This window comes from Ischnura elegans, chromosome 2 (genome assembly GCF_921293095.1).
Source record: "Ischnura elegans chromosome 2, ioIscEleg1.1, whole genome shotgun sequence".
Lineage (NCBI taxonomy): Eukaryota > Metazoa > Arthropoda > Insecta > Odonata > Coenagrionidae > Ischnura > Ischnura elegans.
Genome location: NC_060247.1, coordinates 73,004,541 through 73,032,503, shown reverse-complemented (window position 1 = coordinate 73,032,503; position 27,963 = coordinate 73,004,541). Strand labels below are relative to the sequence as shown.

Genomic DNA, 27,963 nt, shown 5'->3' with positions numbered 1-27,963 from the left:
GTGAATGGAGTGGGGAAGGATACTCCTCGTCTGCCTTGAGGAGTAGGAGGGAAAACGGAAAATAGGGTGCTCCCCTACTCCCCACCTGAACAACCCCCACCACCTCTCTGGCAGAGACTAGGAGGGGTGGAAACCCCATCCCTTCCCCACATTCCCAGTTCGTGGACGGAATAGCAGGAATAGTGCGTGACCTGGGGTGGTATTTGCAGAAGGCAGCCGAAGCTGCTGCGATTACGGGGACGGCAAGAGTCCCTGGGTTGCCGTGAACGTCTTTCCTGTCATTTTGATGAGCCTCGGAGGAAAGCAGTTGGGTCCTAGGGAGGGTATCGTCGAAATTGTGGCAACACGCAGGTGTGGGGAGAAGAACGGAGTGAGAAGAGTCAAGACGTGAGACAGGAGCTCAACAGGTGAGTGCCGCTTCCCCTCCTCCTCCGCCCGTCGCGCGGCAACGGGAGATAAAAACAACGGGAACGTCACGAACGCGACGGAGATGGTTGCTATGGCTACCGATCGAGTTTGCCATGGTAATTTTAGCATCCCCATTTTCCCTGATCAAATTTCAGCGGCCATGATTATATATAATGTAAGAAATGTATCATTTTTTATCAGATGGGTAACAAAAATATTATTTTCGCGATTAATATATTAATCGCGAAAATGATATAATCCTTCACATCTTTTGAATTGATTGTGTTTCAATTAGTGTTCATAAAATTTATCTGTCATTATTAAAACGGGTTAGGATTCATCGAAGCAGTTATCAAGTCTGTGTCGGAGGTGGGGATGGTACCAGGGAACGTCAGTGTGCAAACTATTTTTACATTTTTGCAAATCTCTCAATTTTTTTCTAGTGTCTTTCACCTTCCTCCTTGAATTGATATTTTATTGTGAGGAGTAGGGGATGTATATATCCGATGCGTGCTGTTGTTGTTTGAAGTAGTTTATTTTTATATTTCTGTTACTTTTAAGGCCCATTTACTCGGTACAACATTAACCCGTACGCGTTAATGTCTACTAAACTACTAAACACTATGAGCTTTTTTTTTAGTAAATCTTTGAACGCGTGAATACACAATGGAAATGCACCGCGTAACCACCCAACTTGTGCGAATGTATATGTCAGAAATAGAACCTGTTCTAATTTGGTGCATGCATTCGTACTTGTTCCACTCCGGTCCACAAAACTCGTTCATACATTCTTAAATTAACTCGTTCGTGTTAACGTACCGTGCAGGCAGGCATTAACAGGACGTTTTAGTATTACGTAAGCAATCCTGGAGGAGGGTGTAACGATTTTGCTTATTTTAGGGTTCCTTTAATGTTTAGCTTTGCTTACATGAGGGAGGGAGAAGTCAAAAATGTCAAAGTATGCTAACGTTGTACTTAAATGCTTCCTTAACCTATCCATTGTTTTTTTTCATTCGATATCCGAGGTGGAACATTCAGGTTTTAATAAATCTAGCATGACTTATTTCATTTGCCTCGACGCCAAACCGTAGAAGAAACGGCATATGGCCAGTTTTAATCTAGGTCCTACGTTAAGGAACGTTTCTTAGGATTCTCTATGGATTCGTTTTATGGTTCTAATGGAGTCGCACATAAGACGTAGTGGTCCGTAAGGAGAAGTCAGGAGGTGATATTACCGTGAGCAGGGGCGCAGCTAGGAATTAAGGCTGGAGAGGGTTTATGTGCAAACTAATACCGGGGTGTGTGGGGGTATGGAATACCCACCAGGATAAGCGGTAGGTGCGAGATTAATAAATTGCGGAATTTCAAGATAAATGGCTCAAAATAGTGAGTTTTACGGCTTTCTGAGGGATATTTTATTAATCATTACACTAACCTATTCGTAATATCAATCCAATTAAGTAAAATGGATTAAACTTAAAAAATTCTCTGAGCTCTGGGAGGGGGATTTATCCATCAAACCCCCCCCCCCCTCACCACGCCGTTAGAATCTAACCTCCGTGGTGACAACAACCTCCGTGGCGCGACTACCTCGACTTGAATTCCTTAGTAAATTGCGGATATTCGTTCATTTCTGGTAGAGGTAGGGTCAGAGGCGGGTTATACTATGAAACTGAATTCTTGTCGCCCGCTGAAAACGGCTACGTGCGGCCTAATCTTAATAGGTTATATCTTCGAGGAGGGCCAAGTTCTATGTATGGTTATGTTTCGTAATTTTAAACTATGACACCTCATTATATTTTATATTTAAAATACATGTGAAATTAAAAAATGGAATAATGATAGTACTAGCAGTTGAATAGGAACAAGGGCAGGTCCAAGACTTTTTTTCGGGGATTGGCACAATGGTCGGACAGGCAAACGGTCTCCTAATATTTGGGATTAAGAGCAACATACAAAATTTACTGTGCGAAATATACCATATATTTTAGTATAAAATATGTTAATATAAAATGTTAATAAGTTACAAATATTATAACGACAGTTCTCTTTAGAAAGCTTATGTTTTTTATTATTAACTCGCGTTTAATAGCGGATAAATCAGCACAAATTATTTTCACATTTGCATGGAATGCTCTCTGTCGCCCTAATGATTTTCTGACTTTCGCGTCATACTATCTCGGTTCGCAGCCTTCTTTCTTATTTTACTAGAAATATAATTTTTGATACCTGAATTTACGTGCGAAAGAAAAGCTTTTCAACTATCCTTCTCATGTACCTCCACTACTGATCACACAAAACAAAGCGAACGTCATGGTAACGGGACCGTATTAAAAATCTTGTTTATTTTTTAAGCGTCTGGTGGGTGGCACGTGCCCCCGTGCCCCAAATCTGCCTATGGATAGGATGTACAACGATAGCTCTAGACGGCGGATGGTGGAGAGTTTAAACGCTAAAATTTATATTCAACTCGGAGGAGGAAACAGGTCCCCTAGGCAGGGGCGGATTTAGAGAGAGATTGAATAGGGGTCCAACCCCGCCACGTTCCCCTCCCCCCTAGAATGTCCGGAAATTTTAAGAATATGATTATATTCAAAATGGCTCTCAGATGTAAATTTTTATTTCACTTGCGTATTATAAATAATTGATGAATGTCTGAAAGCCACTTGCTACGCACGTCAGATCTCAGACGCAGAATAACCGCTCGACGCTATGTGTTGCATACCACTAAGGTACCATGGTAGTAATGAGTCGCCTCCCGCAAAATGAACACTTTGTGCCTTTAAAGTAGCCACCCCTTATTTTCGTCCTTGTTTTCCTACGACACGAGCGTCAACAGGGCTCGACATAACAGCGCGGCTTCATTCGGCATGGGAAGCACGCAGCTGGCCACTTCGCGTTGAGCATTTAGCTATTTTTCCGTTGTAATAAGCAGAGTACGACAATGTTAAATTGACGACTAGCAGTGCTCACCTGCGTGCTCTGCCCCCAGGTTGAACTTGCTGGGCTACTAGTTGTTACCTTGTTGCTTGCCGTGGCCCAATTGTAAGAAGCATGGGCCAATTGCGAGAAATGGTCACAGGGTTTCTGGGGGACATGGAATTATGTGGAACATGCCAGTGACTGGCTCTTCTTTCCCGAGTTTTGTAAAGGAGAATCACTGCAGTGGGGAGGCAGAAATTAATTGTGGCTTGCCGCTGTTTATCTCCAGTTTTATAGGCGGGCTGTTTTTGGTCCGTTTTTGCGCGTTTTTTGCCCTCAACTTTACGCTAAGTCGAGCTACAGCGCTGGGATCAAGTCTAAACTGTGCGTGCAGAAATTTTGCGTCGAACGCAAACTACGCAATGTGTTTTTGAAAGCATGCATCGTGTCATCCGAACATAAATTTACTTGTGTCATGGTGTGCACCTGCGGGCGAGAATTTATTTTAGCATTCAATGCCACCGGACCACTTCAAATCCAGCCACGAATTTTCTCCCTGCCGCTGTGATGAGGTGAACGTCCGTCGCCTAAGCGTCGCTCTATCTACCGTCGGAGGACTGCATTTTATTTTCGCATTTGATGCGAGGCGGACCACTTCGACTCCGATCCACGAATTCACGCTATCGACACTCGCCATCGCGGGTGCGCGGCAAGCGGCCACGAAGTTTACCCTCAAAGCAGGGAGACTGCCACGAGAAAAACTTAACATATATGGAAAAATTGTGATGCTTGTTCAAAACTACCGCCGTTGACGCAGGTGCAGGCGAATGATCCCACCTTGTCATGATCTAGCCTTTCTAGGCTCTAGGTGTATCTTCTCGGAGGTGCCCGCTCGAGGTCGCTTGCCGAGTACAAGATTGCATCGCCTTCAAAGCTATTTTGCCCAACAGTTACTTAATGGAATTCGTTTTTGGCTATGGGCTGAAATGAAAATACCTACTCCGTACTGAGTTATCCCGCGCTATGGATTGCGAGTTAATTTTTTTTAATATAAGCTGTCTAAAGGAAAAATAAGAGAAACTGCCGTTATTATGTATGTAACTTATTAATATTTTCATATTAATAACTTTCATATTCAAATAAAAAGTATATTTCGTACAGTAATAGGGTGGTTTCCTATTATTTTTTTATTGCCTAAATCGAATTATTCGAATCGATTATTACTCCTGGAGTACGTATTTCACGCTTTTAGATTTTTAAATGACGATATCTATTTTTCGCGATTAAATGAAAAGTGAAAAATTTCAAGCGCGCGAAAACGCGACGCGTAAGTAGGAATGATGGGAAAAAGTCCGTGCGACGCATTTCTGGTTCCCCGTCCCGCCTTGTGAGGTGACCTTGATCGAGGCTCTGAGCGCTGATAGGACGCAGGATGCTAGCGGGTAGCTGAGTACCTTGCTGGCTGGTAGCGCTTGGTTTAAAAAAGGTTTAATACCTTATCAAACGAGTAAAACTTTCCGACCTTAGCCAGTTTTAATAGGTGATTATTAAGACATGTTTCCCTGAGCTCTGTGCCTCATGCATGCATTGGTAACCTCAGACGATGTATAACTCCTATCCTCTCGTGTAGAAACTAGGTCCCTGTGACGTCACGTGGAGTGGAATCGCATGGGCGCCAATCAGGCCTTTTTCAAATGAGGATAAAATTTGACCCTTGCCATTCGTCAAAACCGGTATTTAAAAAACCAAATAATTTGTGTATTATGAATACACTAATGGTGGGTAACGAATCGCAATCAATGCCTTTCGTTTTCTTTGATGAAGGAAACTACCCTATTGTTGTATGTTATTCTTAACCCCTAAGCCGAGAAGACCGTTTGCCAGTCACATCTTTGTCCTTCCTCCCCCACTCCTCCCCCGCAGTAAAAAATCCTGGATCCGCCCTTTATTGTTTCCTTGTCAAATGAAATTTTAATATCTACCTCTATGTTTCAATTAGAAAAAAGGATTTATCTTAGAAAATTTTAAAAGTATGAAAGGCAAAAGTTATCTCAGATTCAAACAAAAAGAATTGATTTTTGTGGCCAAAGCTACAATATTGGTCCATACTACCAGTCAAGACTGTTGTGTGTGGGACAGGCTCAAGGACTTCAAATCCTCCCAATATGTTTGGAAGGTGGGGTCTTACATCTATCCATTCCAAAGGAACCCTCATCCCTGATAATTTTTTTCTGGATATAGACATGGCATACATCGAGCTTATAAATTAATGCGAGAGATAAACAACATTGGAAGAAATATGTTACAAAAATATTATTTTACTCGCCTAGAATTAGATTGCATAAATTGAATTTTATATTTTTTTATTATCGCAGAATATTCTCCATTGGATTCTTAAATGAATAGTTTTCAAGAACATGTCGAATTGTCTCATCAATTTGTATCCGGGTTTGTCGGTGATATCTCTTCTTAAATTTCTCTTGCTTTGCAGAATGGGGTCCTCAGTGAGAGATGGACTCTCCGCAGAGCAGTGGAAGCAATCCAGCAAGATTCTCATTTTCATTGTATACATTTCCATGTTCCTGGACAACATACTTCTTACTATTGTTGGTAAGCTTGAATTAAAATATATTATGTGCATGTTGACAGGGTCGCAGCTAGGAATTAAGGCTGGGGGGTGGGGGGGTTTAGGTGCAACTAATACCGGGGTGTGTGGAGGTATGGTATACCCACCAGGATAAGCGGTAGGTGCGATATTAATAAATTGCGGAATTTTAGGATAAATGATTCAAAATGGTGAGTTTTACGGCTTTCTGAGGGATATTTTATTGATCCTTACACTATTCTATTAGTAATATCATTCCAATTAAGTAATATGGATTTAACTTAAAAATTCCTCTGAGCTCTAGGGGGGTTTATCCCCCTAATCCCCCCCTCGCTGCACCATTGCATGTTGGTACTTTTAGGAGTATTTGGACCCATTATTATGTGAATTCGTTAGACACTCGGGATGGAAGGTCATTTCTTTTCCTTGAGCTGCCTTGAGCTGAATATTTTTATTTGTGGGTGTCCACCAGGGGCGGTCTGGTTAGGTCGGCTGGTCGGTGATCGCCGAGGGCCCTAAGCACGAGGGCCCCCCGCATCGCTCGCGTCTATCGTGAAGCGTGTATAAAAAGTGTAAAAAAAACCATGAGTACTTGAACCAAAGTTTTTTTGCCATTATAAAATTCTACATTTTCATTGGTTGCTTTATTTACGACATACTATGTGTAATAAGATTATATAAAACATAAAATGAAGGTGTCAGAAGATAAAAGAGAACTTGATGTTTTTTGAAAGGGTTATTCGAAAAGGCTATTTTAGATTTTTTTTAGATTTCAGCACAATTTTAAGGGAAAAAATACACCAAATAATAGATAAGAGTCCCATTACTGCATTATTAATTTATAAGCCGAGAAATTCTCATTTTTCATTGTATTTTCTCTGAAGACATTGCTATTTTTTATTTTTTTTATCTGTCTTGTAAGTGCTAGAATATCATCAAAATTCATTTCCGTGCATGGAATTTCGTAAAAAATTTTCCCAGGGGGATGACGCCCGAACCCTCCTAGGTAAGGGGGGCCCTGTGGTGAGCCTCAGCCGAGGGCCCCCAATCACCCCAGACCGCCCCTGGTGTCCACTGGCTTCAGCTGTGTTTCAAGTTCTGTAGCCTTTGATCTGCAGCCAAGTGAACTAACCACTGGACAAGCATGCTTCCTTGTTTACCTCAAATAATTTTATGTTAATCATTATTTTATAATTTACAAAAATCTTCAAATTTTCTCCTTCTTCAAATTCACCCTTTATTTATGAGCGTAACTTATCAAATTTACATAATAAATTAACTTCCTTGACTACTAACTGCAGGCTTATATCGGCTTTTGAGAGGACCAATATGACAATTAATTTTATGCAGCAGCTAAACTTTTGAATAAAAAATCAATATGAATAGTTAATGATTAATACTAGGTATAAGAATGTAAAAACAGCATGACACCAGAGTTTTTTTAAATTTTTTCAGAGTATGTATTTGACACTGAGAGGATTAAAGTTTTCACCCTTTTCAGCCAGTCTTGTGATTGTCACTTACATATTTTTAAATGGATACACAATACAATAGGTAGTGGTTTTCACACCAAGAAGGTGTTTTTAGATAATATCATTGCCATCAAATTCTTACTCTGCTGATTCATGCCCATTCTTATATCTAGTTCCAATCATTCCTGAGTATCTCTACAACCTTGAAGAAAGCGATCAACAGATCCAGAGAATGAGTGTTCAGGGAAGCCTGGCCACTCCGGAACCACAGCCTCAGACGACATTGCAACAGGAATATTTATCCAGCCTCAGGACAACGGAGAATGGTGGGAAATGGAGTGGTGACAGTGGAAGTGACCCCGAAGAACTCATGGTTGGCGAAGAGGAAACTAATCTTACGGAGTCCTATGAAAGCATCAGGAAGTCACTCAGGTAATGAGCTGGCAATTTGTTCTGCAACCCTCCTCCCTTCCACCGATCCCCTTCTGGGATCAAAAGTGAGTAATTTTATGAGAGTGGGAAAAAAATGAAATTATTTTTTTGTTTATAGCACTTATAATCTTTCAGCGACCTGTAATATGTGATAATTGAGATTTGTTCTTTAAAATTTGTATCAATAGGAGAATTTAAACTTTCCAGTAACAGACAAGTATGTCCAATTTTTTTGGCAAATGTTTAGAGTGAATTTATAGCTGCTTCAATGTTTTATTGTTATCAATATACCACTTGAGCTGTTCCCTTCACTGAGCTAGAGAGAGGCAGTGGCCTTGAAAACCAACTCTTGTCTCATCCCTTGAAAGGGGCTTCTGAGGAAGAAGGAGGGTTTTGCACTTGGTGTATGGGGCACTTGTGGAGCATGGCCCTCACTACATGAGGCATTGCCTAGAGAAAAAGCTGATTAACAATGACAAATGGCTGATTAACTCAGTTCATATTGCAGTTATTGAAAAAAATGTAGGCACTGTGGCCTATCAGTACCATAGCTACCTGTCTTTTGAAGTTTACTGACATATGATGCTTGGGGCACTTAGGGATCAGGTCACATACCCACATAGAAAAGAAGAAATGTCTAGCAAAAGGATAACTGATGCTAACAAGAGAAAGCGGGTAGCTTTCTTGGCTGCTCCATCTAAAAATTCTAGAGCTGTGAGTTCCGAACACTAGTGTTGTACCTAGGTTTATTTCCTTGAATTATGTCCACGGTGAATTCAGTGACAGGTTGTGCTTGTGCCCTGATGAGCTGCTGCTCATTAAATATTTGCAAACGAATTGGATCCTTCCTTACTCATTTGGAGTGATTTCTCTACACTGATCTGTCGTTAAAATAATTAGTCTTTAGAATTCCTATCCAGACAAGGGGTTAAATGCTGCACACAGCACCATGTGCAGGCAAGTTCTCAGGCGGCAAGAACTCATCAGGACTCTCCCCACTAGGTAGAAAATAGAGTTTTGCTCATGCACCTCAGAGCGTATACTGAGTGCTACTTTCTGACAGTACTACCCCTCCATAGAGTCCTGGCAAAGACATTATGTTACTTTTTGCCTCAGGGTAACAGTGCCAATTGCACTTGAATTTTGGTAACACAACTTTTTTTGTGGCTGGTTAATTGTTCAGTGGATATGTCTGGTGCCTCGAATGCCTCTTTGGACTAAACCAAGTTCTTAAGAAAATTTAACTAGAATGTCAACAACTATGGGAGGGTGTGTGTATACAAACTTGGGATTGCCCTTATTGTTTAATATATTTGCTCTTTGGTGATAGTGACTAGGATCAGGAGCACAGCTAGGAATTAAGGCTGGGGGGGGTTAAGGTGAAACTAATACAAGGGTGTGTGGGGGTATGGTATACCCACCAGGATAAGCAGTAGGTGCGAGATTAATAAACTGCGGAATTTTAAGATAAATGGTTGAAAATGGTGAGTTTTACGGCTTTCTGAGGGATATTTTATTAATCCTTACACTATGCTATTATTAATATCAATACAATCATGTAAAATGGATTAAAGTTAAAAATTTCTCCAAGCTCTGGGGGGGGGGATTTATCCCCCAAAGCCCCCCTCGCTGCGCCACTGACTAGGATTCCATATTTTTCATTGTGGAATTCCGTAGATTGCCACTGGGTCAATGCCTTAGCATTAAAAGTTCTGGCTTTAGTCTTGGGAGTGCAGTGCTATGAAAAAATATGCTGCAATGTATTTCTGGGATGAGGAGAGGTGAATAGACGGGAGTGATGGGAGGGGATGGGGTTGCACATTGCTGATCTTCTGAACCAGATGCCACTGAGTCAGGGCGGGCTTGCAGGATTACTCTCCTGAGGGCTGGGTCTGTAAGCCTTTGCTTTTCACCCACACACCTCAGGAGGGGAAGGACAGTGAAGGAAAAAGGATAGGAGGGGCCACCGCAATGAGAGCCCAAAGATGCCTCCAGGGAGAGGATAGGAATGGAAGGGAAAGGATAGGGAATCCCAACTCCATCATTGAGGCCACGAGGCCCACTACTAGCGAAACCATGATTTGCTGTTTCTACAGAAAGGAAGGATATCCCTATGAGGAAGAGAAACCCCACGATTCTCTATAGATTACCATTGGATCAATGCCTTAGTGTTCAAAGTTCTGGCTTTAGTCTCGGGCCTGCATTGCTATGAAAAAAGATGCTGCAATGTATCTCTGGCAGTATAGCCATCTAAAGCCAACAGAACTCCACAGTGGAAGAAGATGCCCGCCCAGGTAGCTTAAGTGATGGCACTTGGCACGAACTAAGGAGATCTGGGTTTGAATACTAAATAAGGATTTTCTCTTTGAAATCTTTGCACTTTTTGTGAGTTTTCATACAGCCTCTGGCTAACCTGCAGTAATTTCCTAAATTATTGTATTAAAATTATTGTATCTAAATTATTGTTGTATTCTATGTCCTAAATGGCTTGAAAATGAAATCTGCTATGCTGTGATCTGCTACCCTTTAATATGACTCTGTTAATGTTGCCTCATTAGTCACTGAAGTCTCTTGCCCTCAAATATAGCCCTTATATATAATTCCCCTCTCATAGATTTTTGTAAAAAAGGGGTTCTATGTTTGGAGAAATACAATACTTTTGCTTCCCTTGCAGGAACTCCTCCCTTGCATTTGGTGTACTTGGGAGAAGGGAGTTTGTGGGTGAGAATGCACGAGTGGCCATCCTACTGTCATCAAAGGCTGTGGTGCAGCTCATGATCAATCCAGTGGTGGGCATGTTCATGAGCCGAACGGGACATCAGATCCCTCTCTTTGTTGGATCGCTGTGCCTACTCTTGTCGTCACTGCGTAAGGCTATTCATTAAAGGAGTGATATCCTTTTAGTTGAGCTCCATGACTTTTAATGAATGCAAATTTTTGTGTCCATATTATTGCTTTCAGTTTTTGAGTGACATGGTAAGGTCCAAACACCGTTCAAGACCATGAAAAAAGTTATAAATATGACCAAGAATACTAAAATAATGAGTAAAAATGCAAAAAATATGAGGCTAAGAACATGTTTATTCACATAAATCAAGGAGCCCTAGCCTATATAGTATAAGTATTTCTTGAAACCCTCCTATTTTGAATCATGAGAAATGGTTTTCAATAAAATCATTTTAAGGTCTGAAGGTTATCACAAGGGATGATTTAAAGTCAGAGTGTCAGTTGATTACTTTTTATTGCACCTGGAGGATAGGCAACACTGGGTTACAATTGTACAGTGAGTCCTCGTTTAACGTTGTTGATTCGTTCCTGAAAAACTCGATGTTAAGCGAAACAACGTTAAACGATGCAGTGTTCCCCATAAGAAACACTGTAAAAAATTTGAATTGGTTCCTAGCAATCCATTTCTTCGTAAAGAATCCAGAATTTCCCGGGCGAGAATCCAAGGAGCTTCAGCATGATAACGATTCATGCACAGCGCAACGATAAAGGTTGGGAATAAGGCATTATTGAAAGAAATATACAAACTAAATTGAGAAAGTATTTTAATGGCATAACATCCATATTTTCAGTAACAGAAGAAATTTTAATTGTAAAAACTCGACCTAAAAACCTAAAACTCAACCGATCTCTCCAGCAGTTGCACCTTCTTCAATTCTTTTAATAATATCAAGTTTTTGTTCTAATATCACCGTTTTTTCTTCACGTCTGAAGAACCACCAGGATAGCCATCTTTGTGGACATTTTTTTCTGTTGGAATCAGAAAAATGTTCGGATAATGGGTAAATGAGGCGATAATTATTCGCTCAGATGCATATTTAACATGCGCTACCCACGCCAACCTTTTCTGTCGAACGAAAATTATCAATTTCATTAATATAGTAATATTTACTGTACATCAGATCCACTTGCGTCCTATTTGCCATCCAATTTTTTTTCGTCGCTCATTATTTGAACAACGTTATCGCAAAGCAACAACGACATTAAATGATGAAGGGTTTCAATTTTTGGACAACGTTATCGTGAAACAACGTTCAACGGGACGACGTTAAACGAGGACACACCGTATATTGTTACAAATGTTGCTCTGAGGCAGCACATTAAATAGTCATATATTTAACCTCACACAATACTGAATCAACATAATGCTTGATCATTAAAAAAAAAAAAAAATAAGGAAAGAATTGAAACTCTTGCCATTTTATTCTTTCTTTTAGGATGCATCATCTTCTAAAGCGATTAAAAAAATATCTGAAGATGTGACACCAGACATGATGGATCCATTCCTGTCTATCCCTGTCATGTAGTTGGTTGCAGCAGTCTCTCTTTCAGCACATTTATGTTCTATGACCTATTGCTACTGTAATTCTATCTTGCCTTCTTTGTTTTCCCTTTCAGTTTTTGCCTTCGCTCGGCGATATGCATGGCTGCTGGTCGCCAGGTCCCTCCAGGGAATTGCCTCGGCGTGCATTGGTGTCGCTGGCATGTGCCTGGTGGCTGAACGTTGTCCAGAGGAAGGTGGTTCCCGGGGCAAGATCATGGGTGTTGTGCTGGGAGCAACGGCATTGGGCGTGCTCTTGGGCTACCCTCTGGGCGGCCTGCTCTATGATTTCACTGGAGGGAAAAAGGTGCCATTTCTCGTTGTAGCATTGCTGGTGTCACTTGATACTGGTAAGTCCTTCGTTAAGTATGTTGGAAATTGATTACAGGCTACATAAAAAATACCTCACATGAAAATTCTATTACTTAGAATTACGTCATGTCATAGCTTTTTCACTACTCTTTAGACACAATTAAATTGCTTTTATAGAGATGTTCCTTGGAACAGAATAAATATTGACCCAGGGACATCTAGCATACTCAATATACGTATTTCGTATTTATTTTAATGCATAATTTTATTTATTCATTAGTCCTCAATCCTTGGTATTATTGGGGCATTCATTATAATTTATTAATTAATATGATGAATAATTTAATAACAATAATGAATAAGTAACAAAAGATATTTTTAAATTAAAATATACCAGATTCATATGATTAGTGGTTCATTTTTTATTTCATTGTGATGATTGCAGTTCTCCAACTTGTGTTCCTTGACTTGAAGCCCATTCCAAAAGTGAGTATTCTTTCATCCTTATTAGGATGGATAGTTCATTTTTATTATGTAAATGATGTGCTAGCAAGACTATCTCTGAGCTTGATAGACATTTGTAGCATTTTAAGAGATTCTTTTAAGAATAAGCCATGAATGAGTATGTGCTCCACTAGAGTGGCCAAAACTCATTTCAATGTACATACGGTAAACCTTCCTCATGAAATTATTACATTTCACAATAAGTTCGCATATCTCACAGATGAATACATATGAGCTGATCTTGGAGCCTCAGCATGGCAGAACAGTACATCATCCCATTTAAAAACCTCTCATTTAAAAAGTGATAACCATTTATGAACATCTCTTCCAGTCGTAACCATACCGAAGGAGAAGAGAACCTCTGATTTGCAAAACTTTTATCACCCATGACGATGGAGGCATTTTAGTGGCTCAGACACCTTAACTCCATCTACTTTCCCACAATTATGATATGCAAATGAGATTTTCACTGTCCATATTACTACATAATGAAAAATATTTTGATGATATTTCACATAAAACCTTCACTTTACACCTACATATATCTGATTTTGTTGTAATTAAAAAACTTTGAGGGCCTTATAGTCCCCTTAAATATTGTTACATCTGCCCAAGGAATTTTTTTTTCATAATTTCCATGAAAATGCTGCAAAAAACATGAGACTCCTATGAATTTGAAACTTCTGTATCTGCGGTCACAGTTACTGTTTCACCTAGATTGCACTGTGGGTTTTCTCTGAACAGAAACCAGTGCTGTCTGAAGCATCAAAGAATGTGCCCAACTTATTACGAAACTGGAAAGTGTTGGTGACAACAGGAGCGATTTGGGTGAGCACATCTGCCATGTCTATCCTAGAGCCTTGCCTGCCCATCTGGTTAATGGACACCATCAAACCAAAGGTGACTTGACATAGTTCGACACAGAAAATGTGATTATTATGCTCTGTACATTTTATCTTTGAGGGTGAGCTGATGTGGCCAAAGCAAGTGTGGGCGAGGGGAGGGAAATTTTCTCGACACTTGACTTCAATCTGAAACTAACATCATCTAGCATCAAAGAGATAGCAAATCATGATGAAGTTGACCAAATTATCTCATAATTACAGTAAGAGAATATTTTTTTTTAAAGCCACATAAGGAAATAGACAGTTTCATAAAGTCGCGGTAAAAGAACTGGCATCATTCTTTTTATTTTATTATTTTTTAAATATTTTTAACTAAAGCCTGAATCACACGATCATTTTTTTTCGTCGCGAAAGTGATCACTATCGAGATCACTTTTCCCGTCGCGAAAAGCAATCGCTCTAGTGATCATTTTTCTGAATCACACGGTCACTCCCGCCGTCGCTTTTCGCATCATTTCCAATATCACAGCTCGTTGTCATAGGACCCACATCACGAAATTATATAGCGTGTTTGTTCATTTATGTCATTCCCACAATTGTCAAATACTGCACTGCAATCACACCATACGATCATGTGTTCCGATTGGCTGATATGGGATTTTAGGGACAGTTTTAGCGACGGAAAAAACGACCAGACGAGTGATGAAAAATAGCGATGGGAATCCTCATCGCGATTGCGATTGTGAAAAACAATTGCCGTTGACGATCATTTTGCGCAGTTATCGCGATAGTGATCACTTTCGCGACGAAAAAAAATGATCGTGTGATTCAGGCTTAACTAAATTTATTGCAACACCCTATTGGAAATTTCTTATAAGAAAATTTCTTATCAGAAGATTCTGATAAGAAATTTCTTATCAGAAATTGGACATATTTCTTATAAGAAAATTTCTTATAAGAATTTTTCTTATAAGAAAATTTCTTCTAACTATCAGTTACAAAATGTTATTTATAACAAATTTTCTGATGGAAATATTTATTATAAATATCATATCAACATGCTTAAAACACTTGCGCAAACTTCTATAAAAAGCTACATAAGATTTACATCCCTACTGAGAGTACAAAGTTAGCATTATACCTAATTCAATCCAAATGTAGACGCCTATATCTTATACAGAAAACCTAATGATTTCCCATGAACCAAATGTAGATGTCTATCATCAGTGTACATCAAAAAGGACATTGAAGCTCTGTAAAGTTCACCTGGCTGGCCAAACAAGGCGAGATACCATAGAGGTCTTTCAGGGCATGTGTTCTGTATAGGGTTAATGTCCCCACATGCTAAAAGAAACTAAAATCAATGAAACCAACGATAGCCTAGAATTATGGACTGATAATTGAATACAACTTTGGCAATCATTATGCAATGAAAGATACAGGAATTGCAATATGGAATATGATTTAACCTGGAAAATTGAAGAAGCAAATGAAATAAAATTCAAGTTCCACTGGGGATAGGTACTTCAAGAAATTATATGGGAAGGAAGAGTAAAATTTGATAAATCAAATGCATATGAACAATGTTTATTTAAGATACCAGAGAGAATGAGACCTCTACATGCAGATTTGGATAGATAATGAAAGAAATAAGCAAAGCAAAATGGAATTTGATGCCATTTTGGAGAAAAGGATATGTAGAATATGGCTAACAATAATTGCAAGATTTAGGGAAATTAATAGGAATCACAGAAACACTGATTGAGAATAATAGTTGATGTATTTTCCATAAAATTATAACTGTGCAGATGTTGGCATACTCATTCAAATTTATTCTCATTCTCTTCAGAGACGACTAAATCACTCACTTTGTCCATTAAAACACTGTTTTAATTAAAACTTCCTCTTATGTTAGATATGCCACAATCTGAAAAATATACATATGTCTATCTAAATTAATGATGAAAAGTTTAAAATTCAACGAAACTATCTGTTTAAGGTAACATAATTTTAGGAATGCCAGTTTTTTAATACTTACCAAATGAGGTCAATGCCTTATTTTGGTTAGAAGCACACGACTTATTTTATTAAACTGCTATCACAAAGATATAGTGAATGATTAACATATAAAAGCAATCCCTAGCAACCTAGCAACCAAACAAGTTTTGGTTGTTAGGTTGCTAGGGAACAATGTGAACAGTATCCTGCAACGTATGCAATCGTAGTATACATCGTGGTTATTCATGGCCCATATCGAACTTCCATCGGTCAAGTAATCTGTACACTCGAAACAGAGAGATCTTATAAGTCTACAATTTTTCATGTGCCCTCAGCTATATATACTAACAAGTCGCATTAAAGAAGCCTCCGCTTCTTGGAACCATTTATGTCAAATACCATGCTGAAAAAAACCAGGAAATTAGCAGAACATTACTTAAAAAAAGAGTTATACATAATTTCAAAAAATTATCCTATGTAGAATTCCTTAAATAATTATCAATTGCCAACATAAGTTATGGTGACACGCCTTCTGGATAAAAACCTAAAAGGTATGCGACTTGCGCAGCATTATTGTAGAATTCTATAAGAAATGCAGATTTCTTATAAGAATTTTTGTAAGACTTATAGAATCCTATAAGAATTTCTATAAGACTTACAGAATCCTATAAGAAATCTGTAAGACTTATAGAATCCTATAAGAAAATATGTAAGACTTATAGAATCCTATAAGAATTCTGTAAGACTTATAGAATCCTATAAGTCTTACAGAATTCTTATAAGAATTTCTGTAAGACTTATAAGAAATTTTCAATAGGGCAATGAGTCTTAGCAACCAAAAATTAAATAAATCAACATTCAGCCCTGATGATGAGTGCCGAGATGGAGCTTGAAACGTTGGTCGTTATGAAAGAATTAACCTGATGGGAATCCCGAGAATAGTATACCCACATGACTTCCCCTTCGCCAGTGAGCAACAGCAAGCGTGGCCTCAATCAATCTTATAAGACCTTCATCAAGTTAACATTGTGAATCTGCTCGTGGAGCAGTGTTGCCAAACCTCATGCATTCTCCTAGTCAGGGCCAGCCTTAGGGCGGGGCGACCGCCCCGGGTCCCGTGCTTTGGGGGGCTAAAAAAAAATTAAAATATACGATAGTTTTGAAAAAACTATTGAAAAAGCGCGCTTTTTATGTTTATTTTACGTTATAATTTTATGAATAAATATAATTATAAATTTTATTTGTATTACACTATTTTGAACTCAACTGTGTGATGGTATCATAACGGCGTAATTACCAAGTCTGAATTTGGGAGGGGAACACATACTTAGCCAGAGAGTGGTAATGATTCAAAATGCTCGAGTTTGTAGATGGGGTATAGAGTTTAATATTTTAAGTGAAGGGCCCCACACTGAAGGTTCGCCCCTAGCCCCACACCTGCTAGGGCCGGCCCTGCTTCTAGTATGTCTTTCACCAACAGTGCCTCATTCAGCATGGTAGCTGACAAAGTCATGGGGTTATGTGAAAGCATTATCCTCAATACCTTCCAAATGAGTAGGTATATATTTTCTCGGTGCCGGGGCCAAAATTCCTGTGGCCACCCATGACACACGTTTTCGGTAACAAACTAGGTCGGCTTTGGCAATGTTAAGTTCACTCCTCTCTCTCTTGGTACTACCCCTCCCCCATTTGTGAAGCCCTCTGAGAGAGTCCGGGCTCACACGAAAGCTCACCGGAAAACATTAAGTGAATAGATTATAGTTCTACATAAATTGTTTCCCATTCAAATGTACAGAGTTTGGAATATATAATCTCACTAAAAAATTGTGGCAGAAAAAATTATATGTGATATTATATTCTAAACTTTGAATAATAATTATTTCGATAGGTCATTATTAGTTTTTGCACACTATGAAAAAAAGTGGAAATGAAGCTTGATGTGATCTGCTGTACTGACTGTGGTGGTTTTCAAGGAAAGCTACTTTCTTGCCAGAGATCTTTTAACCCTTTCGCTGCTATGAACGTACCTACAACGTTCACCCGGTAGACTGCGGCAAACGTAGCTCCTACATTTGCCATGGTCATCCCTCTCCACAATACCGGACTTTCTATTTCTGGAATTTTATTGCCATCCTTTCCGCAGTTGCTTGAACTCGGCCAAACCTAATGGCAGAGAGCACAAAGCAGGCATCTTTCAAGGACCGGGTAGCCTCACCACGGGGAGTTCTACCCGGATTATCCCTTCTCTCCACGGTGCATTTACGATGAAAACAATTTCTAATTAATCCTTGAATTTCCTAGGAATTTCTTTATCTTGACATTGTCCATTAGCCGGGGAAACTTATTTAAAAGCATTGGTCTCTCTTTCTTATATTTTCGGTGGTGGGTCTTTCTCCCCTGTGTAATTACCAAGGACATTTCTTTCCTTTGAGCATTATAATCTCGTTCTGGATTTCCCACTGAACGAGTTTCCCTTCGAATATCATTTCTTTTCCACATGCTCTATTTATCTTTGCTCAGTTTTTCCAGAGTTTCCCTGGTGTTTGTTTGCTCCTAATTAAGTACCTACTCGAGTGATATTTTGTGAATCTCTTCATTTATTATCACTATGGAAAGTGAAATGGATATAGATCAGCTTCTAAAAAAATATAGTGTTTTAGGAACCAACGACACAATATTGCAAGATAACTTCCAGGCTGGTGCTAACGCTCCTGAAAGATTAAGGGCTAGGCATTTTATTGAAAAAATATGTACCTGATTGTGAGGGGAAAAAAATCCCCAGATCGTATGCTTCGGGTGTAATAAAAAAATGGATTAAAAGAGAAAAGACAGGTGATTTTGGTGCAGAGACTGTCAGAAAGCTCCATGTATGGGTTGTTTCAGAGATTATCATTCAAATATTGATTTCTAAGTGACAAAAATACAATATTTTCTAATAAGAATGCCAACTATAAACTTCATTATCCATACTAACTTTACCTGCCGCATCCAAACATACGGGCGAAATGCTTGTTCATGCGAAGTTCAAATCCGTGGAAATATGGTTGAAATATCGAGGTACATTTATGGTTAAAAATTAATTGATTTTATTACTGTTTGATATCAAATTGCTCGTAAAAATGTCATGCTGTCCAAATTTGAGGAAATAAAATCTGTTTGTGCATTTGATTTACAAAAAGTCACATTCAAATATTTAATTCCAATTATGATTCTTAAAAAGGGCTCAATTGCATTCATGGTCTGTCGTCAGGAGGTAGGGTGGGCAGTCCCAGATTATAAGGGTCCACCACCTGCTAGACACACGCCTGGGGTCAACGGAAAAATATCTTCCCCGCTCATGTCCCGTACACAGTGGCAGAAAAATTTTGACGCTCCCGCAGCTAAAAGGTTAACCCTAATAAGGGCAACATATTTTTCTGACGTAATCGGGCAAGGTGAGTCCAATGGACTCTTTTAACTTATGCTTTTAATTTAAACTATTAAACAGTGAAAAATATCACTTTTCACATCAATTTGTACATATTGTGCACTATAGAATCATTTACCATAATTTGATTATTTTTTGTGAAACAAAAGTTTTACATTACTTATTAATTTCATACATAGTCAAACAGCGAGTACAGTGGACTCTTTTGACTAATTCTTTCTGTTTTCACTACATAAAACACCAAATATTTATCGTTAAATGTACATAGTGATAATTTTACATTATTTTGACAATTCAAACCAAATATTTGTAAAATGCACATTACTTTTTACATTTCGTGCAAACAGACTCACCTTGCCCGGATTAGTGGGAATTCAGGGAAAAAAATTATTTCTAAGTTACTTTAAGAAGTTTGAATTACTCTAATTTATAGGAAATATACAATTAGAAGGAGTAAAAAAATTACAACATGCTGACATTTCAATAACATAATGAAATTCTCAAAAATGTGATGTGATGAGTCCAAGAGACTCACCTTGCCCGTATTAAGGTTAATGCACAATCCTTTAACTGGCTTATAAGTCTAGATTTAAGATGGCAGGTTTGAACATCAAGCCCACCTCCCAACCTTCATTTCATAGATGTTACTCGTAAGTAATATTACACATTCACACAATATACAATACATCTGGTTTTTTTTCAAACAGAGATGGTTGATCGGAATGGTGTTCATCCCAGACAGCTTGGGATATTTAATTGGGACCAACTTCCTCGGCGGTTTTGCTTTTGATGTAGGAAGATGGAAAGTTGCCATGGCAGCCATGTTTTTGGTTGGAATATCTGCCATAATGGTAAGTATCGATCAAATTGAATCATTCAAATCTTATTTGCATCAGATACATGAGAGCTTATAATCTGGGGAAGTTAATTAAGATGGGACTACATCACTCAGTCTTTCAACCAAAAGGTTTGACCTATTACCTAAATAAAAGACAGCTCGGTGGATCTTGGATTAAATTCCATTAGAAGGGAAGGGGGGAATGAATCAGAAGTACCCGTTATAACATATCATATACATAGTGCCATTGTCAGAGGCAAGAGGAAAGAAAGGCAAAGGTACCTTGGTTTTTTTCTACAGTGACTTAATAGTTTCATTTTTGTCATTGATGCCTTTTCATTCTCTAAGTGATTAATCTTTGCCATCACTCAACCTAAAATTTCTGAGGACATCCTACCCATAAAATTGCTATTCATTTTCCTATCTGCATGTATCCACAACTTACAGTAAACTTGGTGTAATTCATAAGTAACTTTTTGTAGCTGGCCCTTATGTACTACAGCATTAGACTCATTATTATTGATATTTTATAACGAAAACAGAGTAAAATGTTCTTTTTCTCTTGACATTGTAAAATAACCCCTCAAGATATTAAAAAAATGTTTTAATAAATATAAATCTAATTATAAGTTACTAAATTAAGCACTAGTATTAACACGTTACGTATGGATGGCGAGAATTCTCATCATTTTTTCCCGAACGGTCCGGACAGATGACGAAGATTCTCCTCATTTAGGCGCATCAACCTAAACAATTTTAAAGCGTACAATACATATTCGTTAGTATTTTCAGTTGTTGTTCATTATTCATAATGAATTGATGCATCGTTACGTTTGATTGGGTAAAGTTATATTCTTAACTTTATAAAGCTTTTTAACCATGTTTAAACCAAAGGCATTAAGCCCTAATAGGCACATATTTCCAATCTCGGCATTCCTAGGAATTTAAATACGCAATGTGTTAATTGTAAATAGATGAAGTAGTTTTTAGCCCTTTTGATTCAGTTTTGCTTATTTAAGTAACCTTGTCATTCTGAAATCTCAAAAATATCTAAGTTTTCATTGTTCTCCACAGTTTTAATGCCTCATTGTTCTAGATTTGTGATAATGCATTACAAAATTGGTCACTTGTGTAAAAATACATACTTTAATATGCGTGGCATTTGGTCATACTAACTTTAATGTACTGCTAAAACAGTATATTATATGCATTTTGTCAGTTAGGTTCATCTACCACCATGGGACAGTTGGTAGGTCCACACTTTGGTATTGGTTTAGGAATTGGAGCTGTTGACTCCGCATTGGTGCCCCTACTGGCTCTCTTAGTGGAATACAGTCTGTAGAATCAGAACATTGTTATGAATCAAAAAGCATGCGATGGAGATGGAGGAGTGTTTGCGGCTCAGTATGCTACTGTATATGCACTGCAACAGACTGCTGTGAGCTTGGCATATTCACTAGGTGAGTGAAAACAAATAAAAATACTAATTTGCAAAATACAGTTGTTATGTTGGTCATAGTACTGTTGACTGTCCCTTTAAAATTGCGATTTTTTTCTTCTGAGCATTATTATGAGGATCTTATATTAACTTGAACTGACATAATTTTATACTGGGAATTAGTTGTAATTATGATTGTCCTTCTTCCTGCGTCAGTCCCATTTTTTTATATTTGAAGAGCAAATTTACCTCCAGTTCTATTGTCAATATCAGAACACAGCGAAAGAACTTTCAATGGGCTACACTGATACTGCTTGAACCCTCCCCCCCCCTGTGCCCACTACCCCATTAGCAATTGCAAGTAGCAGTGTTTTGCTAGCTACTGGAAGTCTTATAGCTGTCTCAGGTACCCACTTATTGTCCCAACGTTTATTTATTTATGCAGAAGGGCATTGTGGTTTAAATGAAGATGTATACAGTTTCGCCACCTGTAGCGTGGGTAAAACTATCAGAGAGAAACATTTGCTGACTCATGTAGGTCACAGACATATTTATCTCTTTGATAATTAATCAAATCAAAAGAATATGGAAATTTAAACTTTAGCATAGCCTAAGTCTCTAAATTCATTGTTTATGTTGAAAAAGAAAAATTATGAAAACAATGCTGACTTCGTGAAGTGATCTAATGTGGATTTTGAAATAATGAGAAATGGATGAATTAACTAACATATTAAACAATTAGAATGACAAAAACATGCCCCATAGGAGAGTGTAACCTGCAAGGAGTGAGAGGAACTAGAACGGCTCAGTGATATTGTCCCTCCGTGCTTATTTACCAGTATTACTTCAGGCAGACAAACAAACGCATGCTCTTCAAGGTTCTCCATCTTTTTTTCACAAACCGGATACAGTACACTGCCATCTATGTGTCAGCATTGCCAACAGGCATATCCCCATTACCGACATCAATGAAATGAATAGGTGATGGAAGGGAAGGAGCGAGCTCTCTTGGTCTTCCAAGCGGCACGACGAGAGATTATGAACGAGGGAGTAAAGGGACAAACCCGTCCAATCTTGCAATTTTGTCATTGCTTTAAAACTAAAGCCTATGTGATTCATGCAGTTTGGGTTTCCAGGCCAGCTTGTCTTCTTTGAGTGTACCCATGCAATGCTTGTTTCTTTGAAGATAGGACAGAGTTGATTATAGTTCTAGCCTTTTTCTACTGAGAAAGCTTTGTGTCTATCAGTTAGAGTTACACAACAATTTGCAATATGTAGGTACCGGTTAAAATAAAATACTATCATGAAAATCTGTACCAAAAATATACATATCATATTTGTGGGTGAAATTTAAAAAGTGGTAAAAAACTTAGTGAGGTTTAAAAGCATGTACCAAATTAATTATTATAGTGGATTTGATACCTCATTCAAAATAATCAAAGCATATTCTTCACTTGAAATAAACAACATTGTGCTTGTACCTCTGCTCTTTTGCAGGTCCAATTTTGGGAGGTGAGCTGGTATATTTAGTAGGCTTCCCCTGGCTAATGAGAACAGTGGGGCTGTTAAATATATTGTACTGTCCATTGCTATTAGTTCTTAAAAATAGAGAGCTACCCAGCAATTCAAAGACTAAAGTAGAAGACAAAGAAACTCAGGTAAAGTTGTGGTTTTTTACACAGGTCATTTCCTAACGACATTCATTTACCTGAAAACTACTTTGCCATCTAATAACATGTTGTGCCATTTTTAAATAATTATTTTGGCACACCAGTTGTACAAATGTCATTTCATTCATTCAACTGTTAATTTTGGAAATAACACCATGAACATGAATAACATTCAAGCCTGAATAATGTTTACCAAAGTATGTAAATGGTAAATTTAATGTAAATTTAAACTCCTTTTATCAAAATTCAAAGTTTGACATAAAACACAAAATGTAGCCCATGGTACCAAACGAGTCAAATTGTAATTATTTCCACGGTTCAATGACATCCTACAGTGGCAACAAGACAATCTTTGAGGGGATTATGCAACACCCAGCACAATCACGCTAAAATGTGAGCTCTTGGCACATCAAAGATCACCAAGAATGAGTACATAAATGAAATCTTTTTTTCCCTGTAAGATATCAAAAAAGTCACATAAATAAGAAAAATTAAAACCTAGTTGTAATTTTCCCACATTGAGATCAATAATTCCTCCAAGCAAACTCAAGCCATCTACTATATTGGCACAAAAAAGGTAGAACGCTGAGCATTAAAGCATTTGTACAAAATTATGCCGATGCTCCATAAGGTCCTGTCACATATCGTTCTACTCATTGTTTATTCGACTACAACAATGAATCATTAGACATTGTTTAAATGTAAACGTTTAGCTTCTACAGTCAAAAGAGTGAAGAAGAATACGCAAAGAACTATAGAAATGGCAAAACGGTCATCTTCATCATATCGTTACAGACAAAATATTTAATTGGTGCATTTCTTTGTGTTTTCTATGGACAGAATGATATCTTTGCATTACAATGAGCTTTTTAAAATTAAATTTTACCCATTTTTTTAAATGGCCAAAAGGTAGATTTCAATTTCCGAGGTTAAGAAGGGTACATGAATATTGAAGTTTCATATGCTATATGTAAAAAATATTTCTATGCTTTTCATCTAAGGAAATTTTTTTATTGTTCCTCTTACTTAAAATAAACCAAAAAGGCAAAAATCATTGTTTTAATAGAGTGCATAGCCATGGGGCATTAAGTGTCTTATTGGTTTATTTTAAATAAAGAAGAAAATTATAAACATTTCCTTTCATGAAAATTTTAGAAATATCTTTTACATATAGCATATGTAACTTCAATATTCATATACCCTTCTTAACCTCGGAAATTGAAATCAGCCTTTCGGCCATTTAAAAAAATCAAGGAATGGGTAAAATTTAATTTTAAAAAGATCATTGCAATGCAAAGATGAAGTTCTGTCCATAAAAAATATAATGAAATGCACCAATCAAAAATTTTGCCTGTGACGAGATGATGAAGAAGATCGTTTTACTGTTTCCATAGTTCTTCTTCCCTCTTTCGACTGTAGAAGCTAAACGTTTACATTTTATAACAATGTATAATGATCCATTGTTGTAGTCAAATAAACAATGAATAGAACGATGTGTAGGACCTTATAGAGTTTTGGCAGAATTTCGTGCAAATGCTTTAATGTTCAGCGTTCTACCTTTTTTTGCTGCAATAGTAGAAGTGTGATAGCATTTGTTGAGGAGCATGCGTACTCCTTAAAAGGATGGAAATATGTACCTAACAGCAAAAAATAATGTGAAAATTAGAGAAGGCTTCATGAGACAATAACACAAGATAAATTGTGCTTATACATTGAAACAAACTATTACAGCCACTCCTACAGTGTAAACAATGAATTTTGCTTAAAAGAAAGGGATGGAGAGGCTTCAGGATAGCCAAAGAGTGTAAAAAGTACTGGCAGATTGTATGTACAGCAGACTCCTGATTATCCGGCTGTGGCTTATCCGGGTTGTGGATTATCCGTGCACAATTTTCACGTTTGCTCAATTTTTTCCACGATCTTTATTTTTTTTAATCGGACTCAAAATCATCGGAATTACCACATTTATGCTAGGATGCTTATTATTTCCGTTAGAATCCCCTTCGTGAAACGGAAGCGATCACGAGCTAGCTGCATTCACGGGAGCACCGTGTTCCTGTTTTCCAAACCTCGCAGTGCACGACCGCACTCCTTAATCACGGATACAAGTACGGCAGCAGTTGCAACCCGGGCAACTTGTGCGAGACACGACTGTGCGGTGTGGTGCCTGACAATGTAGTTTCCGACGTCGAGTAGTGGTTTTGAAGCATTTATGCAAACCACTTTTCTGCATTTTCCGCGATCACACAGCCACGGATGTGTGGTATTCGAAACCAGGCCTTAGGGCAGGCGTGCACTAGCGCGACCACGACCAGTTTTAGCATTGCAACAAATGGAGCGACGCGCACTAGGCCAACTCCGACTCGTTGGTCGGATCCGAGTCGTCCGACCAAAACTTTTGAATTTTGTCGTCCCCGACTCTGCGGTCGTTGCGGCCAGAAATTACACACATTCTTTAGGCGCGGCACGCACTGACTCCGACTTTACTCCGACCCGACCAGCAAGTGGTGAGTGTGTTTTGCTATCGTGGTGGTGCTCTGGTCGGAAGGTGCGTGACAGAGATCTGTCGTGGTCATGCTAGTGCACGCCTGCCCTTACACGGAGAATTAATAATACGAGTACAACCATGTTATCGCCGCTAAAAAGATTGCAAACTGGCGAGAAAAGCTTTCAATGCGCCCGGGAAGCACTCTAAAATAACAGAATAACTGCATAAGTAATAATAGTTTGTTTTACGTAAATTATGAACAATACAAGACATTTAAGTGAAAGTTTGGATTGTTCATGTTTTCCAATTATTCGTGCCATCTCTCCCCATCATTAGCCCAGATAATCGGAGTGTGCTGTAGTTCCAATCCCATGGTACTGAGCTTTCCCTTGAGGTAGTTCCACCTCTTGGGGAAGATTCACACAATGTACTTGTTGTATTTTGGCTTAAAAGTTCAACCAAACTTACCATACTTTCTACTTGCATACTTTCATTTGAGTTCCTAGCCATGATTTAGGAAAATGATGTATGTGTGACAGCAAATGAAAGTGCAATTGACAGAAGGAAGGCTTCAGCTGAAAACTATAGAGTATGCTATATAAATACATCAGCTTCATGAAAACTGCTGATGTAATGTAGTGCCTAAATTCAGACAAATTTTTTATTTTCCATTTTTACCATTTATTTGCATTTCCAGGAGAATTCTAGACAAACCTAGCGGCCTTTACATATCATTGATTTACTTAATGGCTAACGCGATTGGTCAAATTTCTGTGGGAAAGAATCCTGTTATCTTGTCATTAGCTGGAAAAATAGCATAAAAATCATAATTGTGTTGCAGGCTGCATAGTCTCGTTAAAGATCATCTGAGTACCACTGTTGCATGCCATTGAAAGGTGGAAATAATAATATTTCCCTTTTTATTGGTACTTAAGCAACTTATTTCCTAAGTACCAATAAAAAGGGAAAAGGGAAGTACTTTTATTGGTAATTAGCAACCTTGTCATAATATTTCGAATATTGACTCTCAAAAACAATGATATTATGCTTGCCCCTAATAACATATCACATACATATGTACTACTTAAATAGCTAATTGAAAATTGTATTGCGAAAATAGTGGAGATGTGGGTGAAATATTGCCTATCACATTTCCCACCTGCGAAAAGATGACAGTAGTTCTTCCAGTGAAACTCGTACATGAATGTAAGAGAGTGATTATGAGTGGATCCTGGTGACTTGCTCTTGCTGTCAAGATGGTCATCATTCAAGTTTTTGAGATTTTAGCTATTGCAAAGCATGACTGCCAGCTTTCTTCTTACATTTGCAAGTACTCAATCGCTCTAAGCATAGTTCCCCTTTTTGCCCAAACTTTACTTTGGGAGAAAAAAAATTCTTTAGGGGGACTATTAGACGGCAAGCAGATAATTTTTTTCCAACATTGAACCCTCAGAGATTGAGATTTCACTTCAAAAGCTTAACAAAACAATGAATGCCAGTAAAAAGCTAATTTAACCTGAATTGTTTCCATTTTATTTGCAGAATATCATCACATCAAAGACATCCTCAACAAATTATAGCACCAGCACTGGAGAACAGAAATCATGGATTCCTATCAAACTAAATTTCTCCTCCTATCGCCGATTTTATGATTTAGATGACAGTGACTAAGGCAAAATAAATGCTACAAGGAAACAATTTTTATGAATTTTCAAAACCAAAGAGAAAATAAAAAGCATGTTTCAGCTTCAAGAAATGCATCTCAACCTAACATGTTCAAACTATTTATGTAAATGTCAAATAAATAAAACCATTTCATGGGATCTATTGATATTCTATACCTAAAAAGTTATTTTTAATGTAAGGCACTAAGCTTCCAACAGCTCACATAAGACACTTCAACCCAATTTTTCAACATGAGAAATGAAAAAAATTGAGTGTAACCAAAAATCCATGCAGGAAGAGAACACCTTCAAATTAATTCCCTTGGGAAAAATTTCTCTGAATCCGGACTTAAACCATGGAACTCAGGTTTTACAAGACACTGGGCAAGCTATTATGCTATCCAGGTTCCTTAACACGTTGCGTACAGATGGCGAGAATTCTCGTCATTTTTTTCCCGAACTTTCCGGACGGATGACAAAGACTCTCGTCATTTAGGCGCGTCAACCTAAACAATTTTAAAGCATACAATATGCATTCGTTAGTACGTTTTCAGTTGTTTTTCGTTATTCATAATGAATTGATGCATCTTAACGTTTGATTGGATAAAGTTAT

The 27,963-nt window shown here is 38.1% G+C and overlaps 1 pseudogene; it reads left to right on the top strand.

Moving 5' to 3' along the window:
- The first annotated feature begins 194 nt into the window (after positions 1–194).
- LOC124153963 lies at positions 195–27,509 on the top strand (annotated as a pseudogene).
- The last annotated feature ends 454 nt before the right edge of the window (positions 27,510–27,963 follow it).